Below are 7,809 nucleotides of genomic sequence, written 5' to 3'. Positions count from 1 at the left end.
CTGATAAAGTAGCATAATAAGTGCCCATTGGAATTCCGTTAGTTTTTTTTAAGGCTTTGTCTTCAAAAACTTAATATTTTTTCCTTTCAATGAGGAAGTCCAGCATCCAGCATTTATTTCTAAACACTCAACCCATTCTGACAAGTGTTTTGGTCTTCCTTTACATAATTAATCCAACGAGTGGTATAATCTTCGACAAAATTCATAATAGAAATAAAGTTCCGTCGCCAATGGAAAGATCGAGGCTCCCTGTATTTCGGACCTTTAACTATGATGGCTTTCTGGTCTTCATTTTCAACTTTACAAACATTTTATCTGTACACAGTAGGATTTATTGATGATTGAAAAGTTTGGAAGCAAGCGTTCGAAATACATATATGTAATGCAGGGTGCCGACTTCAGCTTAAAATACGGTGGAATGTCATTGTAAAATATTGCTTGACTCGGAGATCCTGCTTTTAAGTTCCAAATTACATATATGCGTTGCCTTAATCTTTTTATGGGTTATTTTATTGACACTCAGCTGAAATTTTGCTATTTTGTTTTGTCTAATGTCATGCGTTGCATCGCCTGTAATATATTGAGCATTTTAATCTTCTTACTCTTGCTGACTAGATATAAAAAGCAGTTACCTATAGTTTTTGCATATAATTCGAAAACCTATCACCTAGGTCAAGTACTCCGTATGAAGGATGGTAATTATTTGGTCGTAGTAAAAAACCTAGCAATTTCCCAAGTTTTCTTTTCTTCAAGACATTACTTCGTTAAAATTCTTTACTCATTCATTGACATCCAGCTGGCAAATTGTTTGCTTGATTAATTTGATCAACCAGGTCTTCTACAAAAATATATAATTCATGTTTCATGAATCCCTGAACCAAGTTAAACAGTGGGATTAAAGTAGGCTTTATCACAAGATTTTCAAACGTTTCAAATGATAAATTAGCATTTACTTATCAATCAATTTAAAGCATGTGACATGTTTCCTTTTTATGTTAAGTAACCTGTGAAACTTGGCTAAGTCCTCGTGAAAAACATTATTGGCAAATGAACTCTATTTATCACTCAATTTTCCACCTTAAATTTGTAAATATTTTTGAAAAGTCTTTGTCAAGATCTTTAGTTTAATTAAAAAAATTTCCAAATGATTACAAAAAGTAATTAAAATATATACATTTCTCCTCAAATTAATGAGAGAGGTTACTTTAGTAGTTACTAATGCTAATTTTCGTGACCGTTTACACTTACAGAGGATTAAATTATTCAAGAACTGCTGGGGTTACGTTCAAATTTCAAATTTGAATGTTTTTTTTCAAAAAAAAAATGTATTTTTAAATATTTCAAAAGATCACATTTTAGAGAAAAAATGTTATTAAACACATACCATTAAAAACACAATATAAAATTAAAAAATAATTATAGAGAAATGCACATCATTTCAAGATAGACCTGTAATCTTTAATAGATCTTTGACTCAGACATATTTAATCAAGATATTATTATACTTATTGGCAACTGAAGATTTCTTTGCATTCTTGTCTAATAAAAGAAATGGTTTCATTCATAAAGCTTTATGACCGAAACGATAAACATATATATTGAATAAAGGTATCAGGATTATTTTGGCATGATTCTAATTAAATTCCATGAATTTCATAATGCTTTATTTCCTACATAATTTTATTGAAACTGTAAAGTACGGTAAAAATGATATTAAATTAACTATGAAGTCATAATGGATTTTGCAACAAAAAGGGCTAAACACAGACAATAGATATGGTTTCATACGACGTAGGTTCTAAGTTACACTAATATTGAAATCTGATGCTTTCTTAATACCTGAAGGTAAGGGAATCGAGATGATAAGCTGCGTGAATATTATGAAAGGTAGTCCTCAACAAATTTTAAAATATTTGTAATTGGTTTGCAAAGTTCTAGTTCCAAGTGCCAAAGTGGTCATTGTTTTAAAAACTCTCTTTAAACATTTTGGGGGTGGGGGGGGGTGGGGGGGGGGTGGTGATTTAAATTGTTTTCGAGGTTTGAATGGTTTCACGAAGTAATTTCCTCCCCGAGTTTTAAGATTTTGATGTGTAACTTCCACACCTCTTCCACCAGGAATTAAAACCTTTAATTAGAACCAATATTTTTCCAATCTCCCATGCAGAGTTGTCGTTCGTTTCTCTCTCAGACACCTCTGCAATGGGCTCACGTCAAGATTTTTGACATAACGTATAAAACGTGATATTTGAAGGATTGTTTCAATTCAAATTAATAGTTCTGGATTGATTTAGTAAATATCTATCTCAAAACTCAGACATAAGCATAGAAATTAAATTATAACAAATTAAAACAAACGCACTATTTTTCGTGTTTAACACTGTGAATACGCGAGCCAACGACAGAGGTGAATGTATGAGCCGATGGTAGAGAGTGATATTTTTCATCAAAATTTGACCCCCCAAAATATGTGATTTTACAGTTATACTCAAGTGACCGTACAAGGACCACTTGCCTTCTACAGGCAACGTGTTTTCGTTTTTCGAATCTGTACATATACAGTCATGTAGTCACATCAAAATGAACATTGTTCGAAAAGGCTAGGTATAGCCCGGCAGATATGTGAAAAGATTGTGCTATTGGTGATACAAGCATGAAATTTGGGACACTTATAGAACCATCTACTAGGAACATATTTGGATGTAGGGACATTCAGAATTTATGATAGAGCCAAAATGGCCGCCGTTTTTCAAAATGGCGGCCATTTTTTAAAATGGTCATTTTTGTTTCGTACGTAACACAAGATTGATGCAGTATAGATATATTTTTTTAATTTGAAAAAGCACACCAATGATAATACAGCACACTTTGGATTTTCTCATTATTCACAAAAATTAAATTTTAACTATCCAAAGTCAGAAAAAGCTGCGAAAATGAACAGAAAATGTCATTTAACACCAAATGTCATTTTAACACTCTGGAAAATGTCTCTGCTTGAAACAAAAAAACAAATTTGGAGCCAAGTGATATGGCTACCCATGATTGAGTACAAATTTAACAGTAATCCATACTCCCTAGAGTAATCTATCCTGTGCATTCCCCTCCACAGTAACACAAAGCTGTACACTGGAGTGCAGCTTTCACACACTTGCACTGCCCTCTACAGCCCTTTTTGCATCCGCATGTAATCAATTGTCGACACGCCTCTGTTGCCTCTGGGAGGGTTGTCCAATATATCCCCCAGCCATTTTCATTCTTAACCCAACCCCATTCAGTTGGCGAAGGAAGCTCTGGTATACAAATCATCATTTGCCCCCAACAGAAACCGGCTTGATATGCAGCTCTCTTGATGTGTTGTCTAAGTGCCTCTAGAGTTGGTGGAATGGCCTCTATTGATCTTCCACTCTGCGTAAAGAGATGTTTGCGAGCCACGTTAACATGTTCCTGGCAGCTGGTACGATCGTAGAGTAAGACAACAAAACGCTCCAAAACATCCATGTAGTCATCCACGCTTGAAATGGTTGGTGTGACAGCCAATGCACTGAAAGCTTTTGTGACTTCATCAGATATCTCATTACAGGCTCTCCATGTCTCCCATGCTGTTTTCTTCCCCCTCCCACTGAAACATGACACAGTGTCACATCCAGTAAGGGCGTGAAAGAATGGCAAACCATGGCACTTGCTCGGTCCCAGTGTCATGGCTATCTCGTGAGCTGCCACGTATCTGAAGTTCTTTCCTGTGGCAAAAGCAATCCATAATTCTTCAATTTCCAGTCTTTCTGCTGCTGTCACTGCAAGGACCACAACGTCTGTATCCACTGTACGGATTGACACTTTAGTATAACCCTGCCTCACTGCATCTTGAACATGGAGTAGTATTCTCGTATCTGCCTCCTCATGAGTACATGGAGCAAGACCAGAAACATCCCGGGATTGTGTACAGAGCACATCTTTGTGGTTTGTGCTGATGATTTGCTTTGTAGTTTCTGCGGTTGCTATCCTCATTGCAAGAAAGGCAAACAACTCTACTTTGTTTTCATCTATGCGAAGGAAGGCCTGCCAGTTTCCGGGGATGGAACTATGTGGCTCAACTCGCCTTCTAATGCCTTTACCCCTCTTCTTCCTGGTGTCTGATTTCAAACTCTCTGGAAAGTATTCATCCCAAACAATATCCACCCTGCTCGTATGTTGCAGCTGAGATATGATGTAGGGCAAGAATACTAATGATGAATACTCGGAGAAGGTTTTTGCATTACCAGGTGCCAGCATGTTGACGATAGCTGCTCCATCTAGAATCATTACTTGAACAGGAGGACTAGCAGTGTCATTTTCGCGTGGAGTAATCTGATCTTCTAAACACTTAACCAAATCAGATTTTGTTCCTTGCCTAATTTTGCCCATGTGTGACAATGCTGGGGGACAAGCCTGATTCTCATGTGCAAAGAATACATCAAGATCTCCATCACGAGTCTGGGACGCAATGAACAATCTGGAGAACAAGTTGCAATCATTTTTGAGGGATGAAACCTGCAGCTCTGTCCTTGACTTCTGTCTGACTGATGGCCGGTTGAAGAGAGGAAGATTGTTTCTCTTTATTGGGTCAGTGATAGGCTTTGTTTGATAAATAAGCCTCTCACTGACATACGTGTCATACTGTTCTTGACCCAGCTGCTCAATCTGGTGTAGAGTATTGATGACTGCTGTATCTGCCAGATCTCTGCTATCTAACACCAAGAGATCTTTGCTGTCTTCACAGAATGGATTCCCCATCTCTCTGATGGCATGAGTGAGGGCTTTTACATCGCCAGCAAAGGCTATCTGTGTGTATTTTGTTTGTTCATGGTGCTTGAGTTCAATTTTCTTCGTTCTCTTCTCTGTTGTGTTTTGAAACTCTGAGATCAACCTGGCCATCTCTGGACCAGACACCATCCAGCGGCGCAAAGCTGCAGGATTCTCTGTCAGACCTACAGCCCCTCCATCATCTTTAACCAATGCATTGTTTTGTTCGTGTGCCTGATCAAACGGTATGGCAGAGAATGCACGTGTGGTCTTTTTCACGGTAAAGTTTCCAGCCAGAAACTGTGTGTATACACTTGGATGCTTGCTTGCAAGTGTCACCATATCCCATAAATGAACTGGGACCCACCTGGCGTAGTTGGTATGTCCCAGGGCAAAGAACCAAGGAACAAGTTTGCTCAAAGCATCAATATACAGCAGAAAATTTCCTTCCCGGATGGATCTCACATAGATCAGGACTGTCAGTTCCAGCTGCAGAATAATGAACCAAAACTGGAACTGTGGGCTTGCTTCAACTCGTTCAGTATTCCAATCATCCAATGGCTTTGGATCCTGTCCTTCAGTTAGTTTGCTGGTGTACTGTTTATGGGCTTCCTTCATGAGAAGATAGAGACTACAAGCTGTGACTTGGTGTGCTCGTCTCGTGCGTGTTACATGTGACGCTTTCAGAAAAGAATCAGCGGTACCAGCTGTAGCAACTCCTGCAAGCACCAAAACACCTGTCCAACCACTGCCATCCAAAAGGTCTCCGACGGTTTTCCGTGCAGCCATTTCAATATGGAGTCCTCCAAAGACAATGACGAAATAATCCTCTCCATGTGTTTCTGGCCATCTCCACTGGATCTGTTTGGCAAGTGTGTACAATGGTTGATCAAGTGTAATTACAGGGATCTGACCTGGATTCAAAATATCCACAGCTCTTTTGATGACATCCATCGAGTGACGAATCATTGCAACAGATTTGGCTTGGTCATAAAAAAGAGGCAGCAATGAGTTTAAAGCTACGCTACTTTCTGGTTCCTCTGGAATAGACTGTTTGCTGGCATGGTATGCAGCCCATGACACGGTATCGTCTTCCTGGAGTACTGTGTCAGATGCTACCGTCTTCTCCATCTGCCCCAGCCAACTGTTAAAATACAACAACAAAATGAAGTGGTGACCACACACCTTAACAAGATTGGTCATTAAAACACACAAATTTTCAAAGCTGAAATGTACAAATCCAGTATTTGCTATTACATACCTGAATTCATCCTGTAACGCTTCAGGGATTAGCTGGCAGTCACTTTTGTTGGAGCCCTCTAGCTTAGGTATAGGTATATCGCCTCTGCCCAAAATAACAGGAGGCACCATAGTGTATGACTGTGGTAGGTGTGCAGCACCTGTTGCTGTCTCATCTGAAACTTCCCTTTGAACTCCATGGCTATTGCTACTTGGGTGCTGGAAAAGAGAAATACCCGTACCGTGAAAGGAATCTTGGGCACTTGTCGAGCTGGGGTTATGATCAATGTTATCCACTGCCACAGTCGTGAACAGACCACTCTTTAGCACAGGGGGGCAAATGTAGATGATGATTTAAAAATTTGTACTCAAAACTGTACCCTCCTTTTGGAAGAAGCGGCAAACCTTGTCCCCTAAATACGTGGAGATGCCCAGTACTCTGTCATAGGAAATCGAAAGGCCTAGATGGAACAAAGTATCAACAAGGTCACGTTTCCGAGTTTTTGTATGCATTAGTGTACCCAGGTACACAGGCAGAGGAGTCTCCCGATTGCTATTGTGTCTTGTAGATTCAATACTGCTGGTACTCCCTCTGCGGCGTGTGTAACAGTTGAACATCAACAGTTGTGAGATTGTGAGAGTAGGTGTTGATACAGATGATTGGCTTGACTGCTCTTCGATGTTAGGACCGTTCAAGATCATACCAACTAACGCTACAAGAGAAGTAGGCACCGACTGTTCTTGGCAGTGTGGTTCAAATGAACCACTGAAGGTTGTTTTCAGTTTTAACATGTCTCTTCGGACTATATTTGCAGCTCTGGCAAGACAAACCCCATCATTGTCAGTGTCCTGATCACATGCCTTCTTGAGAGCTGAGCCTATGTTTTCGTTGAAAGCAAGCAGAACATCTCGACCTGATTTGTGCTCCTCAAGGTCTGGAAAATATGTCATGATTCGATCTTTAAGTTTAGTTGAGTGAACACGTCCAGTCATGATGGTCCCAAGCTGTTCAATTCTAGTGGTGTAAAGTTTTGACAGATCTACCAGCTTGAACACTGGTGCTACAAGATCATTCATACGGGCATCATCTATATACGATACCAACTCTCCAAGTGCTATACCATGATTGACGTCATCTTGCTCATCCACTGTTGTCTTTGTGGCCCTAGCTTTGTTATACAGGGAGACCAGACATTTCACGTGATATTGAGCATCTTGTGCTATAAGGTCTCCTGCACTAAGTTTAGCAAGAATCGCTTTATCGCCTAGTTTCAGAGCAGCTGTTCTTACATGTTTATCGAGATCAAACGTGGAAGCTTTGCGCAGAGAATCAGTACCGGATGGCTTGTCACAAAAGAAACATTTTTCAGGCAATGTCTGCGCATCTACGGTCTGACGGGTGTACTTTCTTGAAGCACTTGTAGTGTCTTCAGTAGTAGACATTTTCCTCTTCTGTGCCCGTTGCAATGCAGTTTTGTTATACTTTAATCTGCACGAATCATGCCACTTAGCTTTGTGGTTCTGAAAGGTCGATTGAATACCATCTCCTTCATCAAGGCGGGACATGTCTAAGGATTTTGGCAAGCAGCCGATCTGACTGAAGCTGTGGAGATTATCTGCTAGAGTTTTATATCCAGACCCTGTGCTGCGCGTAGAATCAGCTGGACAGGAAAGGGTCTCAGCAGTGTCCTCTTGACATAACACGCACTTGTTCCAATCAGTCAAATAAGGCAAGTCTGTTCCAGATGTACTAGGCTGTTGGGGATCTAAAAGCTTGAAAAGTTTATTTGCCAT

The sequence above is a fragment of the Saccostrea cucullata genome, unplaced genomic scaffold (genome assembly GCF_032062105.1).
Source record: "Saccostrea cucullata isolate Sc308-1 unplaced genomic scaffold, CSIRO_AGI_Scuc_v1 ctg118, whole genome shotgun sequence".
NCBI classification, from domain to species: domain Eukaryota; kingdom Metazoa; phylum Mollusca; class Bivalvia; order Ostreida; family Ostreidae; genus Saccostrea; species Saccostrea cuccullata.
This window is presented reverse-complemented; position numbering follows the sequence as displayed.